This window comes from Bombyx mori, chromosome W, assembly GCF_030269925.1.
Source record: "Bombyx mori chromosome W, ASM3026992v2".
NCBI classification, from domain to species: Eukaryota; Metazoa; Arthropoda; class Insecta; order Lepidoptera; family Bombycidae; genus Bombyx; species Bombyx mori.
In genome coordinates this window covers 8,504,732-8,521,045 of record NC_085135.1, presented here as the reverse complement: position 1 = coordinate 8,521,045, position 16,314 = coordinate 8,504,732, and positions in this window count along the sequence as shown.

The window sequence follows — 16,314 nt, the reverse complement described above, 5'->3', positions numbered from 1 at the left end:
AGGGACCATTCAATGCGATTTTCAGCTAAGACGTGACCAAACTCTGTATTATGATACTTTGAACAAAGAAATTCATGAAGTTCTGAAAGCTTGCGTTTAGCACCTATATAATTCGTTCCGTTGTCCGAATAAATTCTACCCACCGGGCCTCGTCTTGATAGGAACCGCTTGAAGGCTCCCATGAAACTAGCTGTGCTTAAATCACCAGCCAGTTCTATATGTACCGCGCGCGTAGTCATGCAAACAAATAAACACACGTAAGCTTTGGTAGAACGAATACCTCGCCCACGTGTTATGGTAACCTTGAAAGGGCCAGCATAATCTGTACCCGTGTGAATGAAGGGTTTAGCGGATTGAACGACACGACAAGAACGATGATCCGCCATTTCAGGGAATGTTGGCTTAGGACGAAGTCGAAAGCAAGGCATGCATTTGTGTATCCTATTCCTAATTAAATTACGAGCAGAAAGTATCCAATACCTCTGACTTAAGAGCGCCATCAGCAGGTCAGGACCGGCGTGACAATATAATATATGATGATATTCGACAAGTAAATTCAAGATCGGATCTTTTCTCGGAAGCAAAATGGGATATTTCTCGTCGTAGCTCAAGTCAGAGTTTCTTAAACGTCCCCCTACTCTAATTACTCCATCTTTAAGAAATGGTTTTAAGTGTCGAAATGCAGGGCTACAAACTTGACCTTCCTCGAGCTTCGCGATCTCAGCGCGAAAATAAAACCGTTGAAGTTCACGAAGAATTAATAACTCAGCGAACTCATAATCCGATGCTGACATGCGATATCTGTGAGGTAACAATTTTACAAATCGACAAACGAAAACTACACTGCGCAATAGTTTAGACCAAGATGAGATACGATCTCCTAGTGATAATATAGGAGATTTTTCATTTAAAGTAGCGGCGATAAAAGTCTGTTTCTTTTCTTCCGGCGCCTCAGGCTCTACGGAAGGATTAAAAGGAACAGCAGGCCACTGCGCGACATCCAAATGTGCCCAAGGGGGGCCACTAAACCAAAGCGGGTGATTAATTATTTGGGAAGGAGTGAGGCCACGCGACAAACAATCAGCGGGATTGTCTTTACCAGACACGTGATATAGATTTTGTGGAGATAAATAGCTTTGTATCTTCGTCACTCTGTTAGCCACAAAGGTGCTCCATCGATGAGGCGATGAATGTGTCCAACAAAGTGCGACTGTTGAGTCTGAAAACGCGAATATATTGCGAAAAACAATGCGATTTTGACAAGCGACTACTACATTTTTTATGAGCTGAGCGAGTATGAGAATCGCGCAAAGCTCAAGTCTGGCGAGCGACACAACCTTTTTAGGAGAAACCTTTGATTTTGCTGTTATCAAACGTATTGTATTATCATTGTTATTTTGAACGTGAAAATATATCACCCCCCCATATGCTTTCTCACTGGCGTCCGCGAAACCTAAGATAGTCGCGATGCTGTCGACGTTCATACCTACGTGACGTGGGATCTTTATATGAGAAAGCAAAGGAAGTTCTTCTTTGAATCGGCTCCACATTTTTACTATATCTTCGGATGGAGTGTCATCCCAGTCACAATTGCTCAGCCACAACTGCTTAATAATAAGTTTAACGAACAGGACGACCGGTGCGACAAATCCCATGACGTCCCATATTTTAGCAACACATGACAGTATTGTACGTTTAGTACAAATTTCAATCGGAGTGTCAATTTTTATACAAAATTTGTCCGACGTAGGAGACCAACACAAGCCGAGTACTTTATGCTGGTTCGACTCATCGAACTCCTTGACACCTGGCAGGCGATGCGACGGCGGGATCGAATCTAACACTACTTGTGAGTTACTCGTCCACTTCACCAGCTCGAACTGACCGGCCTTCATGAGACCTATCATCTCAGAAGCGGTCGATATGCCGATGTCTTCAGTTCGAATTGAATAAACAAAATCGTCCATATACAGGCTAGTATCAATAATTTCTCTGGCCCGCGGGTAAGCGACACCTTCATCAGCTGCCAGCTGTTTAATAGTACGCAACGCATGAAAAGGACTAGACTTAAGCCCGAAAACTACACGATTAAATTCGTAAACTTGTAATGGTTGTTGAGGAGAAAAACGATATAGAATGCGTTGAAAACGCCTGTCAGATTCTCTGACTCCAATACTCAGAAACATCTGACGAATGTCAGCGGAAAGGGCAACCGCAAACAAACGAAAATTAATAATAATATTAAATAAATTTCCTTGGAAATTTTGTCCACGATATAACAGATCATTGAGCGAAACATTAGTAGTAGTCTTACAACTACCATCGAGTACGACTCTTAATTTGGTTGTGACCTTATCTTGTCTGATTACACCATGATGCGGAATAAAATAAGAAATATCTGAACTGTCACAATCTACAGCTGAGAGATAGTTCTTCTCTAAATATTCGAGAATGATGTTGTCGTACGCTAATTTTAGTTGCGGAGAAGCTTGCATCTTTCTTTCTAAGCAGTAAAATCGATTTTCACTCGCTTGACGCGAATTACCGAGAGTGTTAACATCACCTTTAAAGGGCAAAGCCACCACGTATCGTCCGTCACTATCTCGTGTGGTAGTACTGGTATAAAACTCCTCAGACATTTTGTCCTCGGGGCTGAGTACAGACGGCACGTCTACCTCCTCTAATTCCCAAAACTTCCGAATTGTGGAGTCTAACGGGTCTCGGGTACAGCAATATGAAACGCTCTCGTTGCTAGTTACACGAACGGGAGCGTCACCAACAATAACATAACCGAGGATAGTCTCTAACGCGATCGGCGAAGCATGCGAAGGCCGTCCTTGAACCTTGTTCGATAAGAGCAGATGCGGGAAAATCGAAGCTCCAATCAACAGTTGGATCGGGCCTGGGTTAAAGTAAGTATCGTCTGCCAATGCTATGTCTTCGAAATTCGATAAAAGAAAGGCATCAACTGTGGTAGTCGGTAAACGTTCAGTAATTTTATCTACTACTAACGACTCCATAGTATAATTTACGTTACGATCGAAACGAGAATAAAATTTTATTTCTACAGAACCTTGAATTGTTTTGCTAGAACCTCCTATTCCCTTTACTACGGAACAAGCAGGTCTATTATTTATGTTCAAACCCAATCGTCGACAACAATCACGAGTGACAAAATTGCTTTGAGACGCGCCATCCAACAACGCGCGTACACAATGCTCCCTACCACGTGAATCAATAATAACTACACGTGCGGTCGCAATTAGTACCGTAGTAGGACTGCGTAAGATGCGGTTATAACCTTTCGATAAAGTGCACAGCGTTACGTCATCCGTGCTGACGCGAGCTGGAGCAATGCCCATATCATTTAAGCCTACCGAAGAAGGCATGGAGGGCCGTGCGACAGCCGATGCTCGTGTACCTGGTGACTGCGTGCGTCTAGCATTCGAATGCGCTTTACTCGCGACGGGTTCAATTCCGAAACATAATAAAGTGTGATGCTTAGAATTACATTTTTTACATAAAGAGGACGACCTACACGCGGAAACACGATGACCGCTACTTAAACAATTTATACATAAATTGTTCGATTTGACGAATTGAAACCGCTCATTCGGTTTATAACTATTAAAAACCCTACATTTATAAATGTGATCATGTTTGTCACGACACAGACTACATACCGTTGACTCAGAACTAGATGTATAAGCCTGTGTAGATGATAACTTAGAGTCAAACTGCCCTTTGTTGGCAGCCTTGGGAACTGATGACGTGCGCTCTAATACTTTTATGTGATCACGAACAAAAGACACTAGATCTACAAACAATGGTATTTCGCATCCCTTATTATTTAAGCGCTTTTTTTTTTTTTTTTTTTTTTCCTACCTATGCTGATAGCCTTGAGAGGCTATTTCAGCTTCACCCTAACGTTTGTAGGTGAGCTCGCGGGGCTCAACCGAAGAGTTGCTAACACTGACCCTAGCAAGAGCAGTGCTTCGCAGAATCTACCACCGGATCGGAAACGCGACCCACTGAGAAGATCCGGCGAGAAACTCAGTGGGCTGTGTCTGTGGGTTAGTTCGCTCGTCGAGCCCTTCGTCGCAAGCGACGGGTTCGACGAGGACGGTGACCGGTGCTTGTGGTGCCTAAGAGCACCGTTAATGGATCAGGAGGATCCGTAATGACGTGCTTTGGGCGACGTCGACGGTTTACCATTCGGTCTACTGGGTCGGGTATGTAATTTCCAGCGGCTACGATGAGAGGGTTCTCATGTCGTGCCGCCTTCTCAAAATGGCGCAGCGATGCCGACTGTAGATACTTACTAAAAGAGTCGAGCTCCAGGTCGTCGTGGAGATCCACATTCCTAAGGAACCAAGGCGCTCCGACGGCTATCCTGCAGAATCGTGATTGAATAACCTGAAGGGATTTCAAGTGGGTGCGGGCTGCGTGAGCGAACACTACGCTTGCATACGTCATGACGGGGCGTATACAAGTTTTGTAGAGAGTTACCTTATTGCGGAGGGAAAGTTTGCTTCGACTACAAAGCATTGGATAGAGTCGTCCTAGAATAAACGCGGCGCGGTCGCGTACCGTTTTTATATGGGGACGGAATGTCATCCCTCTGTCGAGGGTGACGCCTAGGTATTTGACCTGTGAGGCCCACGGTATGGGCTGGCCAAAGAGAGTGATGGGGCTAACAGCGGAGGTGTTTGCGCGCCTATTAGGGAGGGGGATGCTCGAAGTGATGTTCGGAGGGCGACCCCTTTTGAAGAGCACCGCTGCGCTTTTCGTGGGGTTGATGTCAATTCGCCACTTCCGGAACCACTGTCCCATGGTGGCTACTGCGATCTGGAGTCGCCGATGAAGCAGCGACATCTTCCTACACGAGTAGTAGATAGCCGTGTCATCGGCGAAGAGCGCTAGATGGGTCTCCGGAGACCGGGGTATATCATTGATATACAAACTAAATAATAACGGGGAGAGCGCGGAGCCTTGCGGGACTCCGGCAGTCAGTTGACGGGGACGAGAACGAGTTCCCTCTACTCGATATCGAAACGAACGGTTCGACAAGAAGTCTCGTATGATGAGCACAAGTCTGTCTGGCACTCCCATGTTGTACAGTTTGTAAATTAAACCGTTGTGCCAGACTTTGTCGAACGCCTTCGAGATGTCGAAGAAGAGGGCGCCGGTCGGGATTTGTTTACGCCTATTTAGTCCTATCAGGATGTGCTCCGTGAGGCGGTGCACTTGTTGTACGCACGAGTGTTTAGAGCGGAATCCGAACTGTTCGTCTATGAGAATTTTGTTCGCGGTAACAAAATCCCAGAGGCGTTTCCTAAGGAGCCGTTCGTAAATTTTTCCTATCGTCGGGAGGAGACTAATCGGACGGTAACTAGATGTTTCGTTTGTCGGTTTGCCCGGCTTATGTATACCGATAACGTCCGCTTCTTTCCACACCGCGGGAAAGATGCAGTGCGTCATAGCGGCATTTAAAATTGTAGCCAACATTGCTATCAGTTGGACTGGCAAGAGTTTTAGCGCGCGGTTGCGAATGCCGTCGGAGCCGGATGCCTTCCTAGGTTGGAGATTGTGGATCGCGTCTCTAACTTCGTCAGTGGTAATGGGGGGTAACGCGTCCGAGGGCGGCAGGGAAGCTCTGCGCTCGACCTCCCTGTCGACTAACTCGGTGTGTTCGGGGTCCGCGTGTTGAGTGCTGGTGGTGCACTGCTCTTGCAGTGCATCGGCCAGCAGCTCAGCCTTGTCATCGTCATCGAATGCCGGTGGTTGACCTGAAGGGCGTACGAGGGGAGGCATAGTAGCGGTAGTTTCGGATTTGAGAGTCCTAGCTAGTCGCCAGTATGCTTGGTGGGAGGGCGCGAGTTGTTCTAAATAACTATGCCAATTTTCGTTACGCGCGTCGCTTAGGCGGGAGTGGACTTCGCGTTGTAGACGACGCATCCGAATCCGGTTTGAATGCGTGGGAAGCCGATCGTAGGCCCGGATTGCCGCGTTCCTAACTCTTAAGAGATTCCTAAGTTCGGAGGATAGTCTGATGCGGTGGAAGCTGTCCTCCACATCGACTTCTTTTGAAGATCTAATGATCGCGGAAGAGATGTGATCGGTAATGATGTTTATGGATTCGACGGTGTCCTCGGGGGATAGATTCGAATCCAGGCCGTAAGGGAGGATTGGCGGAGCGGCTTCGGCTAGGCACGTGCCCAGCTTATTCCAATCCACCATGGTCCTCGTAACAGTGACTGGGTTGTGAGGGCGACCGAGCTGCATAAGGACAGGTCGGTGGTCTGAGTCGAGCTCTGACAGTGCTTCGATGGAACGTAAGCGCAGAGTTACGTTCCTAAGCAATGCCAGGTCTATAGTGCTCGGACGGAGCGCGATGTTATACGGATAACATGTTGGAGTTGGGGGACCGACTACTTCAAAAGTGAGGTCGTCTATAAACGCGTCGAGACGCCTACCGTTAACGTTCGTACGATGGCAGTTCCACCTAGTGTGGTGGCAATTTAAATCGCCTGCCAGGATGACGGAGTCTCCCATGCCGAACAGTGACTCGATGTCACTGCTCAGGAGGGGCTTGTCCGGGGGGAGATAAACGGATGCGATGACGATCGGCTGGTGTCCCGTCAGCGAGATACGGCACACTGACGCCTCGATATGTAAGAGCGAGGGAGTATCGAGAGGGACAACGTGCAGGGCCCGCCTATAGTAAATGGCAGTCCCGCCTTTGGAGGCGGTGAGTCTGTCATTCCTAACCATGACGTAATTCGCGACTTTCGGGTCACGACGCGAGGGCTTCAGACAGGTCTCCTGCACTAACAAAATATCTACAAGATTGTCGCGGAGGAATTCGAAAATTTGCTCGCGTTGCCGCTCGAGTCCGTTAGCATTGTAGAATGCTAACGTAAGGGAATACGGTTTTTCTCTACCTTTTTGCGCCATTGATTACCGGTAAAGAATTTTTATAACGTGCGAGACACGGACTCGTAGACGTCCATGTGATCGAAAGCGGCCGCGAGCCGCTGTTCGGGGGTTACCGACCTACGGATAGCATCTGCGAACGATCGCAGACGGTCAAAGTTTACCGCGGTGACGAAGTCGCGCACGAGCGCGAAGTCGTTGACGACTGAGGGTTGCGGGGGGCGGTACGCGGGCGCGGGGCGAGGTGCGAGCAGGAGCTGAGGCGCGTGACGTGTCGCAGGCGGGAGCTGGGGTACGTTTTGTGTTCCCTCCTTCGTATACGGCAGCGGTTTTTTCCACGCCGAGACGGTGGGAACCGCAGCCGGTATGAAGGCTGGTTTCGGCACTGAAGGCGCCGAAGTCTTTGGGTCGACGGTTCGGGGGGCTGGGTGGTTCGGGCGTTTACGCGGAGCCCTAGGACATCCGCGGTAGTTTGCCGGGTGCCCTTGCTTAAGGCATAGGACACAGCTTGGGGGTTCCGTCGCGGTTTCCCTAACACGCGAACATTCTGTGGTTGCGTGATCGCCGAGGCATTTCACGCAGCGGGGGCGCGCGTGGCAATTACGCGCTGAGTGGCCATAGAGCTGGCACCTGTGGCACTGCCCGGGAGTACCACGTTTATGGGGGGCTTCGATGGTGACCCCGGAGAGGCCGCATATCGTTTTGAGACATGAGATTCTTTTCTTTGCCTCCGGGGTTGATTCTAGCGCGACGAGAATCATATTATACGGCTGTCTGCCGCGTCCGCTGTGCATCCGGTGCACACTAATTATTGGGAGGGACTGACCGATCAGATCCTCCTTTACGTAGTCTATGTCGAGTTCCTTGGGGACTCCACGTATCACTACGCGGAGTTCGCGGTCCTCCTGAAGAGCATAGGTGTGATAACCTATGTTCTCCTTTCGGAGGTAAGCAGAGAGGGCCCTATGGTCGCCCGGCGTTGCGACCTTAATCTGAATCCCATGCGCGACGTTACGCGCATGGGTATAATTAATTTTGTTGGCCTGAAGGGCCTGGGATACGCGATTCCACGCTGACTTCTCCTGGAGTATCAGCGGGGGCGGGACAACTGTTTTAGGCGCGGGCGCGGTTTTTGGGCGCGGCGGGCGGAGTCCGACTCCGGCGTTACGACTACCTGCGGTCGGGAGGCGGTCGCGGACTTGGTTTGCTTCGTCATGGAGCTCCGGGACTCCACGACGCGAGTACGCTTTTTACCGCGCGTTACAGTTTGGAACCCATCCGAGGTTCCGGGTTGAGGGCTAGTCGCGGACTCGAAGTCCATCTCCGATTCGGTATCGGAGCCTGAACTAGACGCTATTGAGGTCGCGACGGACGAAACTGACGTGATTGACGCGGGTGCGGGGGTAGCGGGGGCGGGGGCGTTAGACGCTACGGCGGCGGCGTGCGTACGTGCGCTTGAACACGGACCGGCGCACAGTGGGTCGATACTATGATTTTAGTGACTTAGGGACCAACTTTGTTTTTTTAAATTTTTCTTTATGTAGATAGATAGAGCTCGTTAATCTCAATAATAATTGTTTTGGGCAAAAATTACAAAAACTTTATAGTTTGGTCAGAAAAATGTGTTTTGTGATTTTTTTGTATGGAGCGGGTCACATTAAATTAAATTCCTGCTAAGTACCGCGAGGTCCCGCTTTGAAACTTTATTTTCCTTACACCTTGTCTTGTCTACTATCATTTGATGCTATGAACATGTGCATAAAGTTGCAACTCTGCCAAATAAATGGATCGAAAAAAATGAATAAATAGATAGAATAAAAACCTTTATATTTTTTTTCGTAAGTGCTTTTAAGTTAAATTTGATATGGAATAGTAAGTAAAAGCACGTAATGATACCCATAATTACATAATACCTAACAACAATACATTTAATAGGTCTCTAATTAAGCAATCTCTCTAAGTTTTGTATATTTTGTTTCACCATTCGATCTGTGGGCCAGAAGACAAAAGAAGATTGTGTAAAATATCCTCATTAGTCTACGTTCTACTTATTTTTCTAGAATAACAACTCTGTATATTTCCGAAAATCTTTATTGAGAGCTTCCGCTGCCTCTTCCGCGAGCTTACCTATTCGAATGGCACCAAAGTTCTTCGTTATTGTATATCACCGCCGTGAGCCAACAATTTATGGACACTGGAAGGCATATAATAACAGGGATATAAATTAACATACAATTCTGCAGTATATCTACAAAATTCGGAAAAATTGGAAAGGTCCACGCGCTCTCCAGATGCAACAGTCTGAAGAATCAAGTGAAACCTCTCTATTCAATCTTTACGTATTCCTGTTATGCGGGCTGTTCCTACTGCATCCCTGAAAAATCTTCTGGCAGTATTGCCATCATTGGTTGTTCCTACTTCTTGCTTGACAACATCTATAAGTAAACCGCATTAATTTTTAAACGCTTGCTGTATAGCGCTCTTTCTGATTGATATTTTTTCTTTGTCATCCCCCCTTGCAACCCCATTTCTCGAAGTCCAAACGATAAGACGCAAACAAAAAAAGTGTCATATAAAAATAATCTCACAGGAAACTACATACGATGAAAAAATTGTGAAGTAATTATATTTACCGATATGAAGCACTCCATGCATCTATCCAGGCATGTAAAGATGGCATTCCATGCTGGAATATTTCTTCATTATTTTCTCTTTGACAAGCAAGTGACTCCAAAAAACTCTGACGGTTTTGCTTTGCAAATATCACAGACAGCAGAAAATGTTTCTGACAAATATGAGGTTATTTTGCCGTCTATCATCGTCATGTGCTTCATTCGTCATGATGCTTCACTTCAACTTGTTTGATTTTTGATGGCTGAACTCTTTCTATTTCTTTCTGTTATGCTAGCTTTTATAATTGCCACTGTTGACTGCGTTTCTTTTGTAAGTTTAAACATTATTGGACGGCAATAAAAAGTTGATTAGGGTAGATCGTTTTCCCAAAAACTGTTCCATCAAATTTCTGAAGCCTTATAGGAACTAGACTGACCATAAAAATAGATGAATCATTAAACTCTGATTCAGTGTTCTGTTTATAATTACTTTGACCTGGGGCTCTATCAAAGCCTATTTGATTATAAGCAGTAGCTCTCTTGCTGAGTCCGAATCCGAAGTAATCACATCTAAAAGCCTATATAGCGCCAAGTTTAGTAATGCTTGCATTTTAATAGCAGCTCCTTCTTCAGTAATAATTACCTCGTCGTTCCCTGGATAACATTTGGTCTTTTCTTGCTTAATTTTATATTAAGAAGGGTATAAATCAGACCCATTTTCACTTGCTGCTTCTTTTAGCTTTATATACTGCCACTTACTTAATTTAAGTGAAACTAATAGTGCCTTATCGGGAGAATATGTACTACTTTTCACTTTACTTGTACTTAAACACTCCTTAACTTTTTCTAGATCTTCGGGGTGATTTGACTAGTGGTTCATTATTTCTCCTACATCTTCATTTCCAGTGTTTCTCAAACTATCAATTGTAGTAGCTTTCATTTCATCCGGGGATAACGAAAGCGATTGGTAAGTTTGTTCAATGCGTCTTTGTTTTTGCCTGGATCCCAATTCTTCAAAAGGTTTTCGAGGTGTAAAAGTAGATGTCGAGGCTTCTGTAGTACATTTGAAGGTGGTACATTTTCAACATCTTCAGTATTAGAAATCTCGAGCCTTTCCTGTGCAGTGTTGATAGCTTCAGGTATCATTCGTTTTCATATTGCACTTATATTTGAACAAAAGTGCGTACAGAATTTTTGGAGCTCAATACTTTTCTCTTCGGTCACGTTTATTTGATGTTGTAGGAATTGAAAGAGTTTTTTATTATCAGACAGAGACTGTAGTTGCTCTCTTAAAATCATAAATAATTCTAAATAGTTAACAAAATTATTCATTATAACGGACAAAGGAAGATCACAACACAATCACGAGATGTCAGTAGTAGTACGAATAAACGAACACTAGTTAGTATATAATAAACATGGTCACTTTATACTTCCAGAGACAAACAAATGTTTACTATATTTTCTACTACCCAGTAATGGCTGCTTAACTAGTTATCCTCATTAAATAATGTTAACGATCCTAATAATTAGAGAGATTGCTTAATTAGAGACCTACTAAATGTATTGTTGTTAGGTATTATGTAATTATGGGTATCATTACGTGCTTTTACTTACTAATCTATATCAAATTTAACTTAAAAGCACTTACGAAAAAAAATATAAAGGTTTTTATTCTATGTATTTATTCATTTTTTTCGATCCATTTATTTGGCAGAGTTGCAACTCTATGCACATGTTCATAGCATCAAATGATAGTAGACTAGACAAGGTGTAAGGAAAATAAAGTTTCAAAGCGGGACCTCACGGTACTTAGCAGGAATTTAATTTAATGTGACATACAAAAAAATCACAAAACACATTTTTCTGACCAAACTATAAAGTTTTTGTAATTTTTGCCTAAAACAATTATTATTTAGATTAACGAGCTCTATCTATCTACATAAAGAAAAATGTAAAAAAACAAAGTTGATGCCTAAGTCACTAAAATCATAGTATCGACCCACTGTGCGGCGGCGGGGCACGCGAGGCATGCCTGCGAGGCATGTTTGGCGACGGCGGCGAGAGATGCGGGGGGAGAATATTTACCAAATGAGGCCCTATAGGCTTCGAATTCGGGCGCGATTGACGGATATTTTTCCCGAATGAAGTCGATGAAAAGTTTTTCCTCCATCTTTACGTGATTTTCGCCCAGGGGGGGCGGCCCCGGGACTTAAACACGCGCTCGCCTTGCGGCGAGGCCCCTGCGTCGGTAACACTAAATTGGCCGAAGCGAATCTAGGAATTTTAGAAATTTTAGTGAATAGAATAAATAGAATAGAATTAGAGTGAATAGAACCACTGCACAGTTCCCGGGCGGCAATGCCTTGCAATTAGGCGCAGGTACAAATTCCGAGAAACACTTGGGCCACAGATGTGCCACGAACAATGATCTATTATCACCGGTAGTCACTTCCGACAAAACAATGAGCACGTCCACGCGCGTCGGTTGCTCAAATCGGAATGTTTAAGCGCTGATAGGATTCAAACGCACGGGCAGTGTCTGTGTCTAATTTTTTAAGCGCAACATGCAAAAATGTAAAATCCGATAGGTCATTGACCTTCAAGTTTTTTAAAGCGGCTACCGACGATGCGAACTTGTCCAAAAACAATTCTAAATTACTAGGCTTCGCAGAAGAGATAGGTTTGAATTCAAATAATTGATCTAAATACGCAGTAGCAGATAGACGTTTATCTTCGTATTTGCTATTTAATAAATCAAAAATTAACGAATAGTTTTCGGCGCTTGGAGTAATTCCCGCGCATATGGAACGAGCCCTGCCGGTTAATTTGCCTATCAAATAATAAAGTTTCTCAGAGTCCGTTAACGATGTATTATTATGTACGACATTTCGAAAGCTAGAGATAAACAAAGGCCAGTTTTTTATATCGCCATTGAATTCGGGAATTTCTATTGGGGGTAGTTTTGGAATCCTATGTTGACCAGCCAGCGTAACGTGATCCCCCGCTTGCGATTGTAACCTTTTGGCAGCTCGTTTCACGCAGCCTAAGAGATCTTCAAACGCCGTAAGAGGTTGATAATTAACTAAATAATCGGGATTAGCCTTTAACTCCAACAAGATTATTTTATCGAGCACACCTTCAAAATCTTCACGCAATGAATCTACTGTTTCAAAGTCGCACAAAAAAGCGTCAGCGTTGAATGACTTTGAATCCATATCTCTAACTTGGCTAGAAATGCTTTGCATGCGGGAGAATATCCTATCTCTTTTAGCATATAACATCTTTAAATTAGTATCTGAAGGTGCCATTTTAAGATAAACGTTAATAAATATTTCAAATAAACTAACGATATTCGAAGCGGCGGGTAAGGTAAACACCTACCTACGAGTACAAATTTATGCGAATAGTACAAATGTTAATAAATATTTTAGAGTAAAAAACTAAAGATAATATTCGAAGCGGCGGGTGTTTATTAGCACACAGGAATACGCTACTACCCGTCGCCTGGCGTTTCCTATCTATCGCCTTTTACGATATCCCAGGAAGAGGCGGGAGTGGTGCTATTCTACGTAAGGTACCCGACACCACACGGGGAACCTACACTGAATACCTAAACTAATGTATGCGGCCGGCTCGAGGCGTACGCTCGACCGGTGATCTAAACAAAGAAACTACTGTTTGCAATAACCGATATAATTATGAAACCAGAACGCGGGTTTTCTATCTAGGTACCTAATTTGATATTGTAAATAAGTGAATTTTAAGAAATAATGTGAACGAAAACGATATTAAAGACGAAATCAGGAAAAGCGATATTTTTTCGAAGTACCTACTTGGTACGCGGTTCTAATTATATTAGGTAAATTAGGTAAACCTAGGCAATGGTTGGCGCTGATTTAATACGAATCCGGCTCGTTTGGACCAAAAAATGTAGACGCGAGATAAGCAACTAACGAATATTTGAAATTTGGTCGTTGCAAATGAAGGACACAGACTGCGGGAAGAAACGATAGGAAGCGGCAGTTCTGCGTTAAAGGAAGGATGCACAATACCTTTATGTAGTCCTTACTGCAGACTCGTACCACTTCGCGATGAGGAACACCAACGATTTCACTTATTTACGTATTTAACATAACAAAGACACGAAGCGCGCGCGCGGTTGTTCAGCCATATTTTTTTCGTCTCGATGTCACCACACGATCTCGCTCGCACGCGTCCGTAGGTAAAGTGCCGGAGAGGGATGGGACAGGATTTGCAAAACCAAATTAAAATGTTGCTATTTTTCGAAACCTAAAACTAACTAAGTTTTAAACCAGCGCAACCACGCTTATTGTCAATATTTCTAGTTAACTGAACATTTACATCAATTGGTGTACTACTTGAGTGTGCATTATTCATATTAAATTTACTTACTAACTGTTCAAGATATTGTCTTTGACTGATACAAACAAAATTATCATCTTTTATGATTTCTAAGCCAACAAACTGATTTAAAATTAACTCTTTGATATGAAAACTCAGCTTTAAATAACTAACAATTTGATCCAAGATTGAATTGGACTGTGACATTATTAGAGCATCATCAACATACAATATTAACAAAGCTTTAATACCATTAAAATTACCAACAAATACACTGCACATCTGCCCGTGATTGAACAAAACCAAACTTTAACAGAAAATCAGTAAACTTTTGATTCCAGCAACGAGATGCCTGTTTTAAGCCATATATAGATTTATTCAATTTACATATTTTATTTGCTGGTGCTTTCACTCCATCTGGAATTACCATAAAAATATCCTCTTCTAGCTCGCCATATAAAAAGGCTGTCTTGACATCTAGTTGCCTTAAATTCCAATTATATTCAGCACAGATAGACAACAGTACTCTTATTGATTCATACCTTGTAGTAGGTGAAAAGATTTCATTAAAATCTATACCTTCAATTTGTGTGAAACCACGGGCACAAAGACGAGCTTTATATCTTTCTACTTTACCATCTTTAGTTCTTTTAATATTGAAAACCCATTTGGATGTTATAGTTCTCTGGTCTTCATTATTCACCAAACTCCAGGTGTTATTAGTACGATGAACTTCTAATTCTTCATTTATGGCCTCTAGCCACAAGTCACTCTCTTTACTATTAATCGCTTCATTGTAACTGAGAGGTACATCCAATTCCATTAAATTTGCTTCAAAAACATTATTTCTACGTGGTCGCAAATTAATATTTGAACGATCCATATCTGTAAGGTCAGTTTCTTGTGAAAGTTCATAGGTCTCATCATTTTCATCATTGGTATTATGTGAGCTGTCATCACTTTGAGTCAACTCAGTGTTATCTATCTCCTCTTTCGCATTTTGTTTAGTATCATTCAATATAAAAATTTGAGCTTCATTCTGTTTTATTTCAAGACTTTTCTGTTCATTGAAAATAACATTCCTTGATATTGTAATTCTTTTTATAATTGGATCATACATTCTATAGTTTAAATTATCATATTCAACTAACATCATTTTACAGCTTTTACTATCAAGCTTCTTTCTCAACTGATCTGGCACATGAACATATCCTTCGCATCCAAACACTCTGACATAATCTAGACTAGATTTAACACCACTCCACAACTCCATAGGTGTAATATTTGGTGTCTGACTTGAAGACATGCGGTTCAGCAAATATACAGCACAATTCACTGCTTCTGCCCAAAGATTGAGTGGTACTTTACGAGCATAAAGCATGGAATGAGCACTTTCAACAATTGTCCTAATTTCTCGTTCTGCCCGTCCATTTTGTTCAGGTGTGTAAGGGGCAGTGAGCTCATGAGAAATACCCTCACAATCAAAGTCTTTGCTTATATACTCTCCACCATTGTCAGTGTGCAATACGCGTACACTATGTGAGAACTTATTTTTAATTATTATGTTATATTTCTTGAAGCAGTTTAACACATCACATTTATTCTTTAAAAAATACACATACTTAAAACTTGTAACAGCATCTTTAAAAATAACAGCATATTTCATACCTTGTACAGAAGGTACATTGAATGGTCCACAGACATCGCTGTATACAACATCACCTGGTTGCTGTGGTCCTCTGTTTGATTTCTTGAATGGTTGACGAGCATGCTTTCCATAAGCACAACCCTCACACACAAACTTGTCACAATCTGACAAGTCAACACCAGTAATTACATCATTTTTACACATTTTCTGTATTTCATTGACATTTAAATGTCCTAGACGTTCATGCCATGTCTTAAGGTCCAATTTTTGTACTACATTACACACTGGATTTTGAAGTGTTCTGACATTTAACTCATATAGATTGTTGCTTTGTAAGGATGCACACATCACTATTTTATTGTTCTTGTATATTAAAGCATCTGTGTATTTCTTTAAAATGTTATAACCTTGTCTTGTTACTACTCCTTCAGAAAATAGGTTTCTTCTCAACTTTGGTACATAAAGAACATTTTTCAGGATACATGTCTCCCACTGTCCATTGACACACTTATCTATCAATATATTTCCTTGACCAATTACTTGTATAGCTTCTTGGTTTCCAAGTTTCAGTGGAGATCCTGTATACTCATACAATTCAGCAAAATATTCACGCTTATAACACATATGAGCTGAGGCACCGCTGTCTAATATCCATTTTGAATCATCATCACAATATTTTAAATCTGTATTTGCTACATTGAATGCTAACATATTCTTTTCTTCTTGTTGTTTCTGTTTTTGTTTTGGAGCACG